Raw genomic sequence first — 22,470 nt, 5'->3', positions numbered from 1 at the left:
TCCCCTTGTCGAAATGCAAAGCCGGCTCTCGTAGGAGGCGGGGAGGGGGCGGGACTGTGGGGGAATTGGGGCTCCCCCCACGGTCCCCAAATAACATGCCTCGGGGAATGGGGTGCCCGAGGCAGAATTAAAGTATTTAAAACAGGGGGCTATTTTTGTTTGTTTCGTGCATTTGAAGTTGTGTCCAGCACGGCCCCCAGTGTAAAAGTGATGGGTGCTCAAATCCTGCTGAGAAAATAAAAAATAAAATGCGCTCTGTTATATTTAAGCCCCAGGGACCGCCACCTCCCCAGCGCTGTATTTATGAAGACCGGGAGGACATATGGCCCCTTCTCAGCCCCAGGGAACGCCATGTCCCCGGGCCATTATAAATTAAGGGTTGAGGGCCTCGGAGGCCACCCCAAGTCCCAGGGACTCCCACCTCCCCTGGGTTTCTAAATATTAGGGAGGGGGGCCTTGCGGGCCCTCCAAACGCTGGGGACCACCATTTCCCCGGGGCTAACAAAATAATTAGTGTGGGGGGCTCGAGTCCCTGTACCGGGGAACAACACCTCCCTGGGGCACTTAAAATTGATTTGTAGGGGTCCGTTACGGACCCCCGAACCCTGGGGAAGACCACCTCCCCGGTGCTTTAGAAATGGTGGAGGGGGCAGCGTGGCCCCCTCTTGGAGTCGTCCATGGCCCCATTGACCGCCACCACACCCAGGGCCGGCTCCTGTAATGTCCCGGGGTGCCCACCCCCGGGACATTGCTGTTTGCTATGGCATGATGGGAGCACATGCTTCCGCCTTGTCATAGCAAACTGTGCTTTTGTTTTTGGAAGCGAGAGCAGGTAACCTGCTCTTGCTTCCAAAAATCAAAGCAGATTTCCTTTTCAGCATGGGGAGCTGCATGGTAGCAGCTCCCCTTGTCAAAATGCAATGCTAGCTCCTGTAGGAGGTGGAGAGCCATCTGGACTGTGGGGGAATTGGGGCTCCCCCCACAGTCCCCAAATAACATGCCTCGAATTCAAGTATTTAAAAGAGTGGGCTATTTGTTTTTGGTTTCGCGCGTTGAAGTCACGACTCTGTCACGTCTGGTGCAGCCCCCAGTGTAAACGCGATGGGTTCACGACTTTAAGGAAAATTTTACAAAAAAAATATGAATGTTTTTAATAGGTAAGATTCATTGTTGGGTTATAGGGTGGCTCTAAAAAGAGCCCTTGTGTTTATTAGGAGTTTGTTGAAGCTACATGTAAGTGCGTATGCAACGCTTTAGGTTGTTGAGAAAGACTCTGGTTCCATAGTCTGTAAAGTGCACTCCTTCAGCTCTGTAGATACCCTCCATATTAAAACGTAAATTGCTGTTATATATAGAGCCCATCCTGTGGTCTATAAGGAAAGCAGAAACAGCTTTATTGACATTTTTTCTAGCTTTCTCAATCTGTGGACCAGTTCTATTTCTGTCTTTGGCATTTCTTAGAGTATACAAAGACAGTTTGAGGAAAAAGCAACATCAATTGTGCAAAGGTGTCCTTCATTAGCATTTCCAGTCCTTTCCAATTCAATGTGCCTAGGTCATTGCCACGACCATGCACAATCATGAGGTCAGGGGGTTGGAGATGTAAAAAGGTTTTAACCAAAGGCATCAATTGGTGCCACTTTAATCCTCTTTGTCCAATCCATTTAATGTCCACATTTTGCAAAGCTAGGTCTTTGTCAATACCTCTGTGTTTAGCATACCTGTTGCACCAGAAAACTTAGCTGTGTCCAACAATCCACACTGTAAGCATCTAAGGGATGTCTGGAAGTGATGAAAAGATGTCTGTAGCTGAGGTAGTCAGTTGGCAGAATGAGAGGTATCTAAAATGGTGGACAAGATCCAGATTAAAAACAAGAAGATAATTTATTGGCTGTTTAAGAACATTGTTCACTCAAAGATAGGGTGCATGTTTCTGTTTCAAAAGCATGTTTTTATTGGTTAGTAAAATATGTGTTAAAGGTATAGTAGATAGGATAAGCTGATATATTAGAAAGTCAACCATACCTGCTGGTTGCATTTGCAACATTGTGTGGTGCACTTGAAAAGAAATATGGTGAACTTGTGACCTGTCAGTTAACTTGAATGTTCTATGAACTGTTACTATGGAAACTGGCATTAAGTAGAATGGGGGAGGGGTTGAGACCTAACTGTGTACTTAGAGTGTGACATTGAGGGCAACTTTGCCATTACTGGCTTTACTTTGCTGAGGGATGAGTGCATTCCATTGATTGTGTGTAAAAGAAAAGTTTTAAAGACATTCTGATATTTTAAATTAGAAAAATCAATTTGGAAGGTGAGTTTGTATAGTATTATGTGAATATTGGAGTATGGATTAGTCATTATGATAGTTTTTTTTAATGTGTGGATGTGTACATTTGTAGTATACTGCATATTTTTAGCTGTTGTTTAAATTTGGAAGTGGAATCTGTCAAGTTTTAAGGTGTGCATGGATTTCTGTTCTAGATATGTTTTTACTTGAATATGTATTTTTATACATTTTAAGGTGCATGATGTATAACAATGAGCTAATGTTGCTTTGTATGTGGTAGGGTCAAGAGTGTGAGTACTAGTAGAATGGTGATGATGCAGAAAAAAGTTTGCTTTTAAATATGGTCATGTAAGGTGCTATTAATTTGATACCTTTTTAGTAGTGCTTGAAAATGTATAGTTGAATGATGCCGCATATTTTTAAATAGAATGGTGAAGATTCAGCAGAAAAGTGTGCTTTGAAAGATGTTCAGATAAGGTGCTACTAATTAGGCATCTCTTTTCTAGTCTGTTTAAATGTATATGTGAATGATGCCAGATAATTTTACATAGAAAGGTGAAGATTTTAATAAAAAATTGTGGTTTAAAAGATGCTCTTATATGGTGTTGATAATTAGGCTTCTTTTCTCTAGTCCGTCAAAAGGTCCACTCGAATGATGCCGCATAATTTTAGGTAGAAAAATGAAGATGCAGGTGAAAAGTGTGGTTTCAAAAATGCTCATATAGGGTGTCGTTAATTAGGTATCTCATTTTCTGATCTGTAGAAATGTATAGTTGAATGATGCTGCATATTTTTAGAAACAATGATGAGGATGTACATAAATATAATACAGCAGATATTACCCTTGCAGGCATGTTATCATGCAAGCTCTAGTTATGTACTTTTCCTATAGTCATGCAATCACACAGGCTGCACCTATGCAATCATGTAAGAACCAACACAGTACCTTTGCAGTTGTCAAATCACCCATGCCTTTCTGGTACATTCATCTATTCACCTAGGCAGTACTCAATCATTCATCGATCCCTTCAGCTGCTATTTATACACTTATCCATGCAGTCAATGTGTATGTTGGCACTCATGCAATAGGCTAGTCACTATTCATCTTCACCTGCAATTATACAGTGTTGGACGTGGCCCTTTTTGCAGGGTCATCCCTGAACTTTTTGCCTTCCTCCTGTGTTTTTTCTGGCCTGTTGTTGGCTGTTTTATGACTCTGGGCACTTTACCACTGCTGATCAGTGTTAAAGTGCATATGCTCTCCCTATTGTAAATTGATGTATGGATTAGTGATTCCATGATTGGCTGATTTGGTTTACTTGTTAGACCCTAGTACAGTGCACTGAGTGTGCCCAGGGCTTGTAAACCAAATGCTGCTAGTGGGCTTGCAGCACTGGTTGTGCCACCCACAGACGCAGCCGGTAAACGTGTGTCTCAGGTCTGCCATTGCAGAGCCTGTGTGCAGTCTGGTACTGCCATGCTGACTGGCCAAGTGCACCCACTTGCTTGCCAGTCCCTAAACCTTCCCTTTTCTTCATATCAGACAACCCTATGGTAGGCCCAAGGGCAGGGTGCATTGTAAGTATAAGGTAGGACATGCCCTGGTGTGTGTGGCATGTCCTAATAGTGCATTACAGCCATTTTAGTTTTTCACTATTGCAAGGCTAACTGTTCCCCATAGGCCAGAATGAGCAGTTTGATTATAACATCTTATAATCCTAACTGACCCAGGGAACATGGTAGAAATTCGAGTTTAGTATACCTGAACTCAGAATGATGAAATACATCTTTTATTAAAGTTGGTTTCAACATTCTGTGTTTGAAAATACCACTTTTAGCAAGTAGGCATTTTCTTGCCTAACTATCCAAACCTGTCTCTGCTAGGTTGTGTATTCCATGTCTGGAAATTGATTGACAGGTGCTGGGGGGTTCCAGGAGACAGGGTTAGTCAGCACAGGGCGCAATAGAGAGATCTGCATGTAGATGGGTGGGAGGAATTGCACCAGGGACCTGTATAGGGCTGTGCCTTCCCTCCACAATACTGGGTCCACTTCCTGCGGTGCGTCTGATGACCCTGGCCTACACTGTGAAAGGAAAGAAGGAGTCTTGTCAACAAAGTGCTCCAGGACTGACCAGAACTGGTTTGGAACTTTGGACTAGGCAAAGGCCTCTCTGCCTTCCGAAAATAAAGAGAAAATGAGTATAAAAGGGTGGACCCAGACCCCAGAACTTTAGATCACTTTGGGAAACAAGAAGAACCTTTGCTGAGGAGAGGAACCAGAGACACTGCGGAAGAGACTATCCCTAAGCTGGGTGCTGTTTGTGGGATTGGCCTGCAGTGGTTGCCTGACTGCCAAAGAAAGGAGACAGGACATTGTGCTACTTTTAAATAAACTTGTGAAGGATCTCCAAGGGCTTGAGATAGAGCTTGCCTCCTGCTGAAGTCTCAGGGACAACAGACTTCACCAACCAACTCTCCAAGAGTTCTTTTGAAGTGCCTTCTGTTGTTTTGGGCCTTCTGAGGGACTGCGTGTCGCAAGGAGCTGGAAGCACGACTCATGAAGAAGAAGTGTGTCACTGCCACAGCTGCCGGGTGTCGTCGCATCACTGGAGAAGGGTGTCGCCGCTGTCGCTTCGCCTCACAGAAGCGCCTCGTATCGCCAGAGAAGAGTGACGCCGTCGCATCAGAGGCCGTCGCATCATGGGAGAAGCGCGTTGCTGCCACAGCCACTGTCATTGCATCACTGAAGAAGGGTGTTACTGCTGCAGCTGTCGCATCGCATCGCCGGAATGTCTTGCATCACCGGAGAAGAGTATCGCCGTCGCAGCAGACGCCGTCGTATCACCGGAGAAGTGTGTCGCATGGCCTGTCATGGCTCAGAAGAATTGTTGAGTCGCCGCACGGCCATCAGGGGTGCATGCACCGTGTCGCATCAAGAAGAAGATGCCATTTTGTTTCATCGCACCGGATCTTCATCGCATCACGGCGTTGCGGGTCGCACTGCCACGGAAGCGCAGGAAGAAACCGACGCATCACCTCCCCACGCCGAGAAGAACTGACGCATCCCCTACGCATCAGTAGGGACCTGACGCATCACCGTTCCTGCATGTAAGGAACCGATGCATCACCTTCCCTGCAACACTTTCGTTGTATAGCGTTACGTATCCAAAGGTACATTGAACTCAAAGTGTCGCATTTACCATTACAAGAGAACTAAGCTATTTCTACCATTTTAAGAACAGTATTGTGGATGTTTTGTTATTTCTGGTTTTGTGATAAGTCTATATAAAGAATACTTGTTTTTGATATAAAACCTGTGTGGTGTCCATCTGTAGTATTGTCACTGGATTACTGTATGTGTTCACAAATGCTTTACATGCTGCCTCTGAGATAAGCCTGTCTCCTCGTGCCAAGCTACCAAGGGGTTGAGCAGGGATTATTTTAGGAGTGTACCCCCTTACCCTGACTAGAAGCAAGGGTCCCTATTTGGTCAAAGGTACCTACCTCTGCCGACTAGAGACCCCCAGTTCTAACATCCAGTGACTACCCTTCAACTCATTCAATCACCCAAGCACTACCCATGGAGTTTTGGAATCACTCAGGCAGATCTAGTACATGTCTTACTTTCCAGGTTTTGCTATATTTCAGAAATATTGCATACATATTTCTTTTATGGAAGGTGATGATTTCAAAATGTAGAGACATATGTATGTGAGCTATTAACAATATGGAGAGTCTTATATTTGACACATGTAATAGTCTGCTGCTTTTTCTTTGGCTAGGTCCAACTCACATGCAGTTATAAAAACACCCAAGTACTTGTCATGCACTCTTAAAATGATAGAGGCACTACATATGCAGTGTTGTAATCACCCAGGCATTACTGCTGCACTGCTGAAATCATTCAGGCACTATCTATACAGTTTTGGAATCACTAAGGTATAACTCATGTAGTCATATAATCCCGCAGCCACTATTGCTGCACTCTTTGAATCATTCAGGCCCTACCTTTCTATTTATGAAATCACCCAGCCATGACTTTTGCAGTCTTTTCTTTCCTCAGGCTGTACTTCAGTAGTCCTGCAATCACCCAAGAAGTAAACATGCACTTATAAAATCACCCACTCTCTTGCTATGTACTTCAGTAGTCCCCGAGATATTACCCTTGCAGGTATGTAATCACCCAGGGTCTAGTTATGTACTTTCCCTACAGTCATGCAATCATGCAGACTGGGCCTATGCAGTCATGTAATAATCTGCACAGTACCTTTGCAGTTCTCAGATCACCCATGCCTTTCTGATACATTCATCTATTCACCTAGGCAGTACTCAATCACTCATCGATCCCTTCAGCCGCTATTTATACACATATCCATGCTGTCAATGTGTATGTTGACACTCATTCAATTGGCTAGTCACTATTCATCTTCGCCTGCAATTATCTAGTGACTACCCTTCCACTCATTCAATCACCCAAGCACTACCCATGGAGTTTTGGAATAACTCAGGCAGATCTAGTCCATGTCTCACTTTCTAGGTTTTGCTATATTTCAGAAATATTGCATACATATTTCTTTTAGATAGGGTGAGGATTTCAATAGGTAGAGACATATGTATGTGTGCTTTTAACAATATGGTGAGTCTTATATTTGACACATGTAATAGTGTGCTGCTTTGTATTTGGCTAGGTCCAACTCACATGCAGTTATAAAAACACCCAAGTACTTGTCATGCACTCTTAAAATGATAGAGGCACTACATATGCAGTGTTGTACTCACCCAGGCATTACTGCTGCACTGCTGCATTCATTTAGGCTCTATCTATGCTCCTATGGAATTACTAAACTATAAATCATGTAGTATTATAATCCCCCAGATATTACTGCTTCACTCCTTGAATTGTGTAGTAGTGTAATCATTCAGACATTACTACTGCATTTGTTTTTTCTGCACCTCTCTTCACTTATTTTTCATATCATGTGTAATTGTGACCATATTCCAAAAACAATAGATGCATGTGTTTGTACATTTTAAATAGAATGTGTTTCTGAAGTAAAAGATAAGAATATTACAATATAATTATTGTAATAATATTAAATATTTTTTTAATTTTGTTTTTCCTGATATTCTTCATAATTATTAAGAAACATTTACCATGAAAGGAAAACGAAATGAAAAAACAAGAAAAGAGAGAGTACTATTTAAAGCAAAAGCAACAGCAGGAATTAGATGCATTACAATGTGGGGCAAAAAAGAAAAAGTCTCGTGGTAAGAAAACTAAAGATGTTATTAAAAGACTTTCAAGAAGTAGAAAACGTTTTTCAAATCCTGAAAATAGAAAGGTTACTATAGGAACAAAGAAGAATGAAAGAAAAAATGGACAAACTAATGCAAATTCACAAAATGAGAAACCTAACAATGTTGTAAAAAGAATGAAAGGATATCATAATATTAGAAAGCAAATGTATAAAAGTAGAGTAGTACAAAATGTATTAAGACATTTGAAGAAATATAAAAAAAATCAGCATTTGTTATGAAAAGAAACAAGAGATTGAAAGTATAGACGAAAAGGCTTTTGAATTGAAAAGAAGATTGTTTATATTAGTTCTGAAAATAATGCGAACTTTGGGTAAACCAATTCATTCTATGAAGGTCAAAACTAAATGAAAAAAGAATAATCAACAGAACCAACATTTTTGGGGTGAATGGAAGCGCATTTCCAGTTCAGAACCTTTTTTTAATTAAGAGAGCTATTTTCAAAACAATACATTAGTTCATGCAGTTGATACCAGCGGTCGTGCTTATATGAAGTGAAGAACAGGTGTGCAATTGAAAAAGAAAAGATGGTTCCAAGAAATGAGGAAGAAGTGATAGCTGGAAAAGTTCAAGGGAGACGTACACAAGCTCCATATATACATGGGATTATAGTAGTATTTGTACTATACAACAGGAATCTATTGATATTTTACGAAATTTCTTACAAGAGTATACTAAAAAAAGTATTAAACAAAAGATTAAGATGTTGCAAAGACTAGATCCTTGTAAAGTGAGAAAAAATACTGGTTTGCAAGGTCATTCTCTGGCTTGTCTTTCTAGAAAAGTGTGTCAAAGTGTTTTCCATCATTTGAGAATGTTAGCAGTACATCACTCTGTAATGCTGAACTTAGTAAGAAGATTGTACTATGTAAAAAGTCATGCATTATTTTTAAGGAAAATAAACAGTGCTCTTTTGCATGGGACAGTATAAGAAGGACAACATGTTTGTGATGAAATAAAGTTTTGTTACTTTAGTACTGGAGAAGAGTGTACAGATAGTGAGAGTTTGATAAGTGAAGGTGTTGAACAGGAGATGGAGGAGAGTACTACTGAGAAGTTTGAAGAAGAAATTCAAAAGTTTGAGGTAATTTGTTCTGAAAAACCAAACTATGTTCGCATTTGTTGTCAACATACTCACTATAGAAATCAAACTAGGAATGTTGATCTGTATTTAAAAAGTGAAAAGGAAAACAATGATAAGTGGGGAGGAATTTGGTACTTATTTGTTGGTGGAAGGTGTTTATGAGTTGGGTTCTGATCAACGCATTTGTAAATATTGTTACAGCAAACTAGAAGAGAACAAAATGCCAGCTAGAGCTGTACATAATAACCTAGAGTTGTAGCTATTCCTCCAGTACTGATAGATTTAAATACGTATGCGTCCATTCTGATTCAATCTGTGCACCCGTTTCAGGCTATTGTTCGTATGGAGCCTAACACAGGTAAGCTGCCTCCAACAGATTTACTAAAAGGTTTAAAAGGAAGAGTTGTGTTGAGAGAGAGGAAATTGAAACTGTAGTTATTCTAGTTAATAGAGTACCAACAAAGAGTCGAAAAATATGGCAAGAGTTAGTACTTGTCATCAAACTTCAGAAAGCAACATTATATCTTTCAGAAGACAATATTTTTTATAAAAATATTCATGTGAACGAAGAAGAAGTATCTTTAGAAGATGAAAGAGAAAATTGTACTGGTCAAATTGAAAAATTGGATGTCTCCAGGAGTGAAGAAATGTATGAACATTACAGTATACATCCTTCAGATTATAAAGAAGTGATTGGAGATACTATTGAATTATTCCAAATGAAGAAGGTGAAGGGAACTCCTATGAGTGTTTGGGAAAGAAGTTTAGAAGCCAGTTGTTTTCCACAGCTCTTCCCTACTGGAAAAGGTGGACGATATGATAAATGACCTATGCAGATTCCAGCTTCAGAATATCGTAAAATAAGATTGTACTCAGAAGATCCAAGATTTCGACAATGTATTCCCTATATATTTCATCTTCTGTTTGAAAGTGACTTATCTGGACTTCCATATGCAGTCACCCATATATTAAAAACAGGAGTTCATCTTACACATGTTTCTGCAAAGGAAATCATGGACAAAGTACAACAAAGAGATGATCATTTAGAATCTCACTTGATTAACTTGATGGCGTGTCAAAGTGGTACTAATGAATATTGGTATCATCGTCATGGAGAACTTAAATGTATGTTAAGAAACATAGGAACCCCTACATGGTTAATTTCACTAAGCTGTGCTGAATATGCTTCGGACGATTTACTTGAATTTCTTTGTGAAGCAAATTCAAATATTAAAAACATTGAATTCAAGACAGCTGGAGAACTGTGTTCCTTGGATCCTGTAAATGTGTGCAGATATTTTAATCATAGATTTTAAGCTATGATGTCTTTAATGTGCAATAAAAATAACCTACCTCTTGGAGAAGTTATTGATTTCTTTTGGAGAAAGGAGTACCAAGCCAGAGGTGCTCCATATATACATATGCTATTGTGGATCAAGGATGCACCTACATTTGGAACTGATACTGATGAGACTGTTTTGTCTTTCATTGAAAAACATGTTACATGTACCATACCAAAAGAAAAAACAGAAAACAACTTGAGACAGCAAGTTTTACGGTTTCAAACTCATCGATGTAGAAAATATTGTTGACGGAAATACAAGTCAAAGGGAAATTTTATTCAAAAAGTCGTTTTGGATTTACTTATCCAGTAATTTTGAAAGGAAGTCAACAGTTTCATGTCATCAGTGAGGCCTACTATCACTCGAAAATCACCAAAGAATACTTACAATATAATCAAATTATATTAATGATTACATCCAGTGATTTTGATGATGTGGAATGCAAATATGGATATCCAGTATGTTGCAGATAATTCGATTGCTGTTGCTCGCTATGTTACATCAAACATAACAAAATCTGAAAAGACAGAGTTGAAAGAAATGTGGAACGAAATTTCACAAGAGTTGGCTCTAAGGGCCCGATGTAGGTGGCCCAAATACTGGTCGGTAATACCGACCGGTATATAGCAATCCCCAATGTAGGAAAGGAATCGGTAATAAGGAATCGGTAAATACCGATTCCTTATTACCAACTTCTAATTTACTTATTCGGATTTACCGAACACCCAAAAACCGAATCAGTAAATAAGAAATGGTAAAAACGATAAAAGAGATGTAGAGAAATTCGGTAATACCCATTTTCCTAAAATTCGGTATTTAAGAGTCGGTAATTACCACTGACTGCAAGCAGGTGGTAATCAGCTGCAGTGTATTTAAACAGTCCCGAAATGCAACAGTGTGATCACTATGGCGGCCCTCTATGTGACAGCAAGGCGGCTACGGCTACAGGCAGCAGGAGTGAGGATCTGGAGATGGGAGGAGCGCGTTTACAGACAGCGCATCACACTCTTCCAACTGACTGAGGCAGAGATCCATGAAAGCTACAGGCTACACCCCTAAACCATCCTGGACCTGATAAGGGCCCTGCACCCACTCCTGGAGCATCCAACACCAAGGGCGCACGCTATACCACCACATGTGCAGATGCTCTGTAGCCTACACCTACTTGCATCTGGCAGTTACCAGGGGTGATAGCTGCGGTAGGTGGGGTGTCACAGAGTTGCCTGTCCTATTTCTTTAACAATTTTCTGGATGCCATGATACAGAGAATGCATCACTACATAAGCTTCCCAACCACACAGCCGGAACTGCTGAAAACCAAGACAGACTTTTACCAAAAGGCACAGTTCCCGCATGTGATAGGGTGCATTGATGGGACACACATTCCAATCTGCCCACCTACAACCACTGAGTACATCTACCGGAACAGAAAATCCTCCCACTCCATTAATGTGCAGGTAATCTGCGATGCAGCCAACTTAATCACCGACATTGTGGCCAAATTTCCTGGGAGCACCCACGACTCATACATCTTCCAGAACAGTGGGATCTACACACGCCTGGCTGCGGGAGAATTTGGAGAAGGATACCTGCTAGGTAAATCACTGTGACACACCCTGATGTACACTGCAGATGAATGTGGTGGAGACTGTTATTAATGGCACTGTCTTCTCCACCTAGGTGATAGCGCTTACGCTGTGTGGTCATTCATCCTCACACCTTACCCAAACCCATCGACCCCAAGTGTGAGACGATACAATGTGGCGCACAAATCAACATGCAATGTTGTGGAGCGCACGTTTGGACTATTGAAAAGCAGGTTCCACTGCCTCCACAAAAGCGGAGGTGCACGTCAGTACACACCTATCATCTGCTGCAAGATCATCGCAACTTGTGCTATGCTGCATAATCTTTCCACTAAGAAAGGTACAGAAGTTGAATTAACTGACTCTGAGGACGATGATGATGATTTTGCACAGCCAGAGCCCAATGCAGCAGGAGTGGCGCCAGCACCAGATGGGAGACAAAGACGGGCTGAGATCACACGCAACTATTTCTGAGTAAGTAAGGAGACACAGCCAGTTGTTGCATTTGAATGACGTAGTTTAATATATTGGCATTACGCCACTACACAAAGGGCTCAACATGGCAGTCCTATTTGTAACCACTCTACGAGGATGTCATGGGTTAAGTCACCCAGTTAAGTAGACAAAGTGTGGCTCGCATTAATGCCTGCGGCCACACACAACACTGCTGGATTCCCTTAGCATACTGTTGTCACTGGGAACTGATCCAGTGCCAGCCCCATGACATCTACTACTCCTCCTGGTCTCAGTTGCAGGGTGCGTTATACTGCTGCGACTTGTCGTCTGCGCACTGTCCCCCACATCACCTGCACCAGTATTGGCAGCCTGAGTACTTAGGTGCAGTTGTAACTTCAACAAGCCCCCTTGAAACATCATGGCTGCAGTGTGCCAGCCCTTCCTGCATGGCCACAGAGCGCCTGCAGAGCAGAGAAGTGGCTGTGGAGAGGCGGTTCACCGCCTTTGTATGATTCTCCATCTTCTGCCTCTCCCTGCGCCGTGCCATACTGTCCTCATCAAGCTTGATGCACAGCAGCATCACTGACTGGGACATGTCCCTCATGCCCTCTGCCATTTCCTTCATGCCCTCAGCCAGCGTCTTGTTCATTGAGCAGATGCCCTTCTCTATGTTCTGCATGTTTTCATTCACTTGTCTCATCTGCCGCTGTACTGATAGGATTGCTTTCCCTTGCAGGCGCTGAACCTTTACCATGCTTGTCTCCAGCCCTGCAAACACACCATGCTCCTCACCCTGCAAAGGTGGACTGGGTTCCCTAGCCCTGCGGCGTCTTGCACCTGTATGTGATCGCTCTGTGGGGGACTGCGATCCTGCATTATTGCCACCCACTGGCACTGTTCACTGTTCACCACCTCTGCTGTCTTCCAAGGACAACTCCATCTCTTGGAGTCTGGCAACTGCATGCCTCCTGGGTCTTGTTTCTGCCGGTGGTGACGCTGCTTCTGCTGCTAGCAGTGGTGGTGGTGCTGGCAGTGGTGGTGATGCTAGCAGTGGTGGTGATGCTGGCAGTGGTGGTGGTGCTGGCAGTGGTGGTGATTCTGGCAGTGCTGGTGGTGCTGGCAGTGGTGGTGATGCCGGTGGTGGTGGCGTGGTGTGCCCTGCAGTTGCAATGGCCTCCTCCGATCTCTCCCTCCAGGGTGCCCTTCCTACCTTGTCATGTGCAGACCTGCGCGATGTCTCGCCTGTAGACACAAATAGTATATTAGCTCACTAGTCTGGCAGGACTACGTACAAATAATACATTTTCATTTCTGCCAATCTATCTTTCTGTCCTCTGCTTGCTTATCACTGATGTGTGTCACATGCCTTTGTGTTCAGTGGGATGACTGTCATGATAAGGTGTTACACTGACTACATCTCCCATCATGCATTGCTGGTGTTTAGTAAAACCTGTACTGGAGTGGGATTCACATTTCCTCATTGGGGAATGGGGTTAGGGAGTGGGGGGCGCAGCTTGGTGTGCATGCTTCTTACCTTGTTTGTTGGCAGCTCTGCCTGAGCTGTCTGCATCCCCAATTCCGCTGACGCTGTCAGGCTCAATGGTGGACTCCACCAGCTGTTCCAGTGCAGTCAGTGCAGGTGCCCTGTTTCTTCCTCCTCCTGTCAGGCTGGCTTGTTTTTTGCTCGCAGCCATCTTCTTCTTTGTGAGACTTCTGACATCGTACCACCATTTTTTTAGTTCTTCAATTTCACGGGGGTCACTCCTACCGCATTCACCTGTGCATGGATTCCAAGCCATATTTTCCACTTCTCTGATTCTGGCACTTGCAAGGACTGTGTCCCAAACAGCTTTGTGTGATGTTTAACCACCTCCTCAATCAGGATCTGCAGCTCCCTTTCGCTAAATTTTAGCTTTCTTTTCCTTTCTGCACCTTCATTTTCTGTCTCCTTGTTGGCCATTATGCAGTGTTTTTAAGGGAAAGTTCTTACTGTTGCTCCAGTGTTCTCCTCTGCGCTCCCTGCCTCTCCAGAAGGTTCTGATTCAATGCACCTGCATGGGTGTGGCCACTTCCTGGTTGGGAGGTGATGTGGATGCACAGGATTGGCCGATTCCTCAATTGCTGCTATTTTGAAATACCGATTCGGTATTACAGATTCAGTAATACCGATCGGTATTAAGGATTCGGTATTGTTTTTTCTGAATTTACCGATTTGCCTATGTTCCGATTTTTTACCTACATCGGAATTACCGAATTCTTAATAACGATTCGGTGAAATTCAGTATTTAGAATTTGGTATTTCACTTTTACCTACATATGGCCCTAAGTAACAAATTGAACAGCTTAAGTTTGAAGATGCTTTTCCATCGAGAGATTGGATACTACGAATATTCGGATCGGTTGACATCTGCAAGTTTATATTCAAAGTCAAGAGGAATCATTTGGGTTAGTCTAGGTCTTGCTGCAACACGAAATCGAGTACTTAACCCTTTCGCTGCCAGGCCTTTTCCCCCTCCTGTGCCAAGCCTTTTTTTGGCTATTTGGGGTAGTGCGCGCTTAGAACCCTGTAACTATTTGACCACATTAGGTATCCACGCCAAATTTGTGTCCTTTTCTTCCAACATCATGGGGATTCTAAAGGTAGTCAGGGTTTGTGGATTCCCCTGGAGGGGTCACAGAAATGAGCCAAAATACAGCAAAATTTTGTTTTTTTTTGGAAAAATTGGAAAAATGGGCTGCAAATGAAACCATCTGGGTTTTTCCCTGCAAATGTTATCAAAAAAGGGTTTGTGGGGTTGAAATCACCATTTTCCCAGCTTTTCGGGGATACCAGACTTTTGTCAGTAACCCAACATTTTTTACACAATTTTGGCATTTTTCTGGGACATAGCCTATTTTTGCTATTTTTTGTGCTTTTGACCTCCTTCTAGTTAATGGCAGAAATGGGTACAAAAGCAATAATGGATCCTGGAAAGCTATACATTTTCGAAAAATAGACAAAATTTTGAATTCAGCAAGGGGTCATTTGTGAAAATACATCAAGGTTTTTTCATAGAAACAAACAGTTAAATATAGGATAAATTGAAAATTAGTTGAAAAAAACAGCCTTTTGTATCAACGTTTTAACCTGTAACTTCTTCTAATTATGACAGCTCTTTGAAAGCAATATACCGTTGCATCCACTGGACATTACTGGTTGTGGGGATATATAGGACTTGTAGGTTCACCAAGAACCCGACGAGCCCAGAGCCAAAAACTGAGCAGCAACTTGCAATGTTTTTTTATTATGTACCGAGTATATAGTAATTATTCTGTAAAAATGTGTGCATGGAAAAATCGGTATGAAAGACACCTATGTATTTCTGAAATGGGAACAAAATATAGAGTTTAGAAACAGTAGATATTTGCACATTTCTGAATTTGGGAATACTCATACTAGCATGAGAATTATCCGTCATTTTTTAGAATGACTTATTTTTTACACAAAGTATTTCATTTGGAAGGCAGAAATGCATCGAAAGTCAATAGATAATAACAGTTCCTTTACAAATCTGAATTACCCTAAGTCTCCCTATAAAAATGGTACCTCACTTGTGTGGGTAGGCATAGTGCCCGCGACGGGAAACGGCGCAAAACGCAACGTGGTCACAACTCAATTTCGCAGTGAAAATTTTCCCTTTTTTGGCAAAGTGCCTAGCTCTAGTTTTTGAACCCTAGCTCTGCGGGCACCTTGGGAAACCTAGCAAACCTATACATTTTTGAAAACTAGACACCCAGGGGAATCCAGGATGGGGTGACTAGACTGCCTCCCACCAGGGTCTGTTACCCAGAATCCCTTGCAAACCTATAAAATGGTTAAAAAAAACACATTTTCCCCACATTTCTGTCATGGAAAGTTCCGGAATCTGCGTGGATCCACACATTTCCACCCACCCCGCGTCCCCCAAAGTCTTACTAGAAAAACGGTACCTCACTTGTGTGGGTCGGCCTAGTGCCCGCGAAAGGAAACGGCGCAAAACGCAACGTGGTCACACCTCAATTTCGCAATGAAAAATGACCCTTTTTTGGCAAAATAACTAGCTATAGTTTTTGAACCCTAGCTCTGCGGGCACCTTGGGAAACCTAGCAAACCTATATATTTTTGAAAACTAGACACCCAGGGGAATCCAGGATGGGGTGACTTGACTGCCTCCCACCAGGGTCTGTTACCCAGAATCCCTTGCAAACCTAAAAAATTGTCAAAAAAAACACATTTTCCCCACATTTCTGTCGTGGAAAGTTCCGGAATCTGCGTGGATCCACAAATTTCCACCCACCCCGCGTTCCCCAAAGTCTTACGAGAAAAACGGTACCTCACTTGTGTGGGTCGGCCTAGTGCCCGCGACAGGAAACGATGCAAAACGCAACGTGGTCACACCTCAATTTCGCAATGAAAAATTACCCTTTTTAGGCAAAATGACTAGCTGTAGTTGTATCCCAAATGTCGCATCTCTACGTTTTGGGCCCTTGCATGTCGAGGGTACATGGGCCTCCCACACAAGTGAGGCACCATTTTTAACGGGAGACCCAGGGGAACGCTGGGAGGTGGGAAATTTGAGTGAGCCCGGTGATGCCACAACTTTCCCACACAAAAATGTGTGAAAAAAGTGATTTTTTCGGCTAAAATTGAGGGTTGCAGGGGATTCTGGGTAAGGAAACGTTGGGGGATCCACGCAAGCCATACCTCCCTGGAAGCCCCCGGGTGTCTAGTTTTCAGAAATGTATATGTTTGGTAGGTTTCCCTAGGTGGCCGCCGAGCACCGGGCCAAAAACCCAGGTGACCCCCCTTGCAAAACCAGGTGGTTTTGAAATAGGCAATTTTGATGTCACCTCACTACGTTTTGGGCCCTTGCATGTCGAGGGTACATGGGCCTCTCACACAAGTGAGGCACCATTTTTACCGGGAGACCCAGGGGAACGCTGGGAGGTGGGAAATTTGAGTGAGCCCGGTGATGCCACAACTTTCCCACACAAAAATGTGTGAAAAAAGTGATTTTTTCAGCTAAAATTGAGGTTTGCAGGGGATTCTGGGTAAGGAAACGTTGGGGGATCCACGCAAGCCATACCTCCCTGGAAGCCCCCGGGTGTCTAGTTTTCAGAAATGTATGGGTTTGTAGGTTTCCCTAGATGGCCGCCGAGCACGGGCCAAAAAAACAGTTGACCCCCTTGCAAAACCAGATCGTTTTGACATTGTTTGTTTCTACAGCGTGAGAATTTTGGCATAATATTGCAAGGAAAATGTGACAGACATTTTGAGGTTTGCAGGACATTGTGGATAAAATAACTTTTAGAAATTCACAATAGAGACATCACCATGAACTCCCGTGGGTTTACGACAATATCTACAGATGGTGGGTTATTCTTACATGGAACATACACCTTGGCAGAGAAACTAAAAAGACAAAGATTCCTGCACAGCCATCTATTCCTCAAACGCACACACATACTGGTTGGATTTGGCACGAGGGCGAGTGATGGTTCAGTATATTAAATTTTATTAACAAGAGATTTCACAAAAATGAAATGCACTGTCAATAATTAAATGGAGAAAAAACTGAACCAATGACTCGCAGCTCGTGAGCTGTAAAGCCACGGCAAGGCACCAACCGCTTTACAGGCGATTCATACACCATTCATACGTGTGAGACATACAAAACCATTTACACCGCCAGCCGCGGGCCCATCACATAACAAAACTCACACCAGCACACACCGCCATTCAAGGGCCCATCACTTTCACACGCCCACATTCCGGACACAGCAACTACACAAGCTGATGGATTGCGTGGAGTGGCACTCAGCTAGCAGTGTGTGTAGTGACCAGCAGCAAGTCACTACTCACACACCGCCAGCCAAACACCATTCCACGCACACCGCCAACCAAGTGCCAGTCCACACACACCACCAACACATTTAGAATGTTTTTTAGACAAAAATAAAAACACAAACAAATCGCAAATAGATACAAATCTACAAACACAAAATCAGAAACTAAATACATTGCACTAATGCCAACCTTGAAACAGAATCAAATTTTTCAAAGAATACAGACCAGGCAGTTCACTTTACCACTCATGAATGCTCCCAAAAATTATTTTGCGTGTGATACGCTCTAAAACAAGCAGGGACACACAGCCCAGGTTTAGAAGGACAGTCGGGGCAGTACATACGAATCTCCTTCCGCGTACCTCTTCGCCAACAGACTCTGCATCTCCTAGTGGGAAAATCTTTTGCTGGTGTGGGAGGGATGAAATCAAGAAAGTGGCGATCTTTCAATCGAACCACATCCTCCACCACTCCAAATCTAGGAACACTTGCATGTTCCACAACAACAAGGCTTGCTATCACAGAGTGCTGAAAATGAAGAAATGTCAAGTTTGACGCAGGAGAACACTCCTTGAACACAATAAAAGCATTGAAATTTGCTAATTCGAAAAAATGGATGGCCAACTTCTTATACCAAACATAAGCCTTCCGAATAGCAGAGTAAGGTTCCAACCTCTGATCTACTCTGTCAACACCACCCATGTGCTTATTGTAGTCTAGAATGCACACAGGTTTGCGCACTTCAGCAACCTGACCCAAAACAGCCACAGGTGAAGTACTCTCATCATGGATGGTAGTCAGCATGTACACATCCCTCCTGTCCACAAATTTTACAGCTAGTGGTTCATCACTATGCAAGGAACTGCACTGCCCCCTCTGAAGTTTTTTGCAAACAAGCTCTTTCGGATAACCTTTTACGGTTAGAGCGGATTGTGCCACATGCAAAAGTGTCCACTTTATACAATTCCTTAAATAATTGCACAGCAGTGTAGAAGTTATCAAGGTACAAATGGTGGCCTCTGTTAAACAGTGTTCTAGCAAGATCCCACACAATTTTCTCTGGCACTCCAAAAGTGGACGGACAACCTGGGGGGTCAATAGTAGAATCTCTACCAGTGTACACACGAAAATTAAAAACATATCCTGTCCTACTCTCAGACAACATATACAGCTTAATTCCATAGCGTGCCCTCTTGCTAGGGATCTACTGCCTAAAAACCAAACGGCCCTTGAACAAGACCAAAGACTCATCAATAGATATTTCTTTCCCTGGAGTATAGATCTCAGAAAATCGATCTACAAAGTGATCAAGAACAGGCCGAATCTTAAAAAGACGGTCACAGTCAGGGTGATCTCGTGGCAACGCCATAGAATTATCAACAAAATGCAGCATACATAGCAAAAGTAAATACCGATTACGAGTCATAACTGCAGGAAATATGGCAGTTGCCAACAAGGGGCTAGTAGACCAATATGAAGCCAAGGTTGGCTTCCTTACCACACCCATCAATAAAGTCAAACCCAAAAACTTCTTAATCCCTTCCAGATATGTGGGAGTCCACCGGGTAGCTCTAGACTGGGGCCTAAGTTTGTCGCTGTTGTCCCTCAAAAACTGTTCAGCATACAAATTTGTCTGCTCAACAATCTCACCCAAAAATACATCATCCATAAACAACTGAAAAAACTGTATAGGCAAAAAGTGTTCACAATCCACTGTACACCCTGCATCACCACTAAAGACAGGCAACCATCGGCACAGCAGTTTCCTCCTCTAAGACAGGCACTTCATCCGCACTGAGAGTTGCTTCATCCACACCAAGAGTACCTTCATCTGCACTGAGAGTACCTTCATCATCCGAAGATTCCATATGGAGAGAAAACTCACTGCCAGGATCTTCACCTCCCTCCTCTCCCTCCGACGCACTGTCAGTCTCATAATCATGCTCAGAGGAAGATTCAAGAAGCATACCAACCACCTGTTGAGCAGTCATTCTACGGCTAGCCATAATGCTTATTAATAAAGGTAACTTGTCAAACAAGTCAACAACAACAAAGACTTTGTAAAATAAGTAATAAACAAAAAGCACCTTTATCAAAAACTCATATATACTCCAAACCAATACCACTCACTTGCCAGAGGCAGCTAAACTACTCACCACCACCTACTCTGTACAGACACAGTATGGATCAACAATATCCCACTAAAAAAGAAAGAGAAAAGCAATTACACATAAGACTATGCAAAACACATTGCAAATAGTTTCATGCTCAAACCACTAACTAAATATGCCGCCATTATGACATCACTTACAAAAAAAATCATTCAGACATTACAATATTACTCATTTGGAGTAAATACAAAAAAAAAATTCTTACCAAAACAAGGCAACTACACAAAACTGCTGAACAACCGCTGTCAAAACTGGAATCAAAAGCTTTAGACTAGAATAAAAAGGAGAAAAAATCTTTATTGGCACATATGCATATAATGCTCTAGACCAAGCACAATGCAAACATGCACATACATGACACTGTTCAGGGATCATCTACAGCTTACATTAAATGACCATTCATCATGGTCCCCCCAATAAAGCAGTGCACTTTATGATCTGCATGGTACATGTTCTTTGCAGCAGGCACATTAACCCTCTGTGCTACCTTTCCAGGAGTCAAACTTCCACTACACAAAACTCCATCTCTCTCTCTAGGAAGAACATTAATCACCAAAGTTATCATGACATTTTAATTGTTTCTAAAAATTGCTGGAGGCCAGGAAGGAGGCAGCAAGTTTTTTTCAAACCATAATATACTTGCAAACACTACCCACCCACCCGAAATAGGGACCCAGGGAGGTCACACCGTTCGCATCGCCCTAACCTGCTCAAGGTTCATGTGACCTCATTGACAGAGTCACAGCGACTGGATCACTGTTGCTCTAGGGTGTGCTGCTTCGTAGGTCTGCCCGCAAGACTGGAGATGAACTTCAGTATGGATTGTGGTGGACAGGCCATCAAGGTTAACCCACAATTGACACCACTAGGGTACACCTGCTTGTGCTAAGACATCAAGCCTTCTAAGGTATAGTGGGGCCTTCTGTGGTCTAGCATGGGAATGTGCTCCCTCAGTACAGCGGTGTGGTGGACTGGTCATGAATGCGGAACCCAGTTCCCCAGTTCCAAATTCCACAGCTCTGGCCATAGTGCCACATCCCCACTGAACACCATACTTGCCCACTGAGAGAAACTCGCACTGCCTTCAGCTATAACCTAATTGTGCCCTTGGATGTGGCTCAATTCAAATTATGCATTTGATAAGAGTAATATGCTGCCTAAAATATAAAAAAAGCAACCACTCAAAGGGAATTCAAAGCATGTGAAATGTAAGCAGAAACAACATGGTTACCTAAACGATCTCTCACTAACTATTCAGAAACCAGCAAGTGGTTTCACCTGAAAAGTTATGGACATGACTAGAGGGCCCTGAAGGGAACCGTTTCACTGTCCATTGGTTACATCCTTACAAAACGTAAGCAGTATGGTATAAAAAAGACCACATCCATAAACACAGAGCCATGGTACACATTGTGTTTTCCAATCCACCCATCAACCAGGTATTGCAGTACCTCTCCCAACCTGGAAACAACAATGCCTTTCAAAGAAAGACGAGAAAAGGAAAGTAGCACTTCACTGGCAAACTCTGCTAAGTGATGCTGGTGTATTTGGATGTAATAAAAACCAATGTGGCCACTTTGCAACCCCTCTGTCTTGCTATTAGTTAGGTATTTAATTCTCATAAGAAATTCAATTTCTCTACATGCTGCTGCACTTTGGATTTGAAAAAGTAAAAAGAAGGGCATTTTTGGATCCATTTCACAGGGAAGCAACTTGAAAGACAAGCGTTTTGTTTGGATCCATTTCACAGGGAAGCAACAGCAGGCACACACGAAAGAAGCTGAGCCTCGTGGCATGCCCCCACCCTAACCCAAAACCACCGAGCCAAAAATCATGCTGCAGCATTTTGAAATCGTAAAATTATAAAGAAGGGCATATCTCGCCATTTTGTGATCCATTTCACAGGGAAGCAACATGAAAGACGAGCGTTTTGTTTGCATCCATTTCACAGGGAAGCAACAGCAGGCACACACGAAGGAAGCTGAGCCTCGTGGCATGCCCCCACCCTAACCCAAAACCACCGAGCCCAAAATCATGCTGCAGCACTTTCCAAACGTTAAATTTAAAAGAAAGGCATATCTCACAATTTTTTTATCCATTTCACACGGAAGCAACATGAAAGACAAGCGTTTTTCGACTTTCTAAACAATTTAAAACGGGCACACACCGACGAAGCCCAGCCTCGTGGCATGCCTTAAAAGACAAAAGTCCCCCCACCCTAACCCAAACCCACCGATGCATGAAACCCCCCTCCCCTGCCCCAAAACTAACCTTTACACTCCGTGGCGCAGGAAGCAAATGGCTTCCAGCGCCTCGGAGAGGACAGGGAAACCTCCAATGACATCAGCGCGGCTCGCG

Source organism: Triturus cristatus, chromosome 5_2 (genome assembly GCF_964204655.1).
Source record: "Triturus cristatus chromosome 5_2, aTriCri1.1, whole genome shotgun sequence".
Classification (NCBI taxonomy): domain Eukaryota; kingdom Metazoa; phylum Chordata; class Amphibia; order Caudata; family Salamandridae; genus Triturus; species Triturus cristatus.
Note: the sequence above shows the minus strand (reverse complement) of the source record.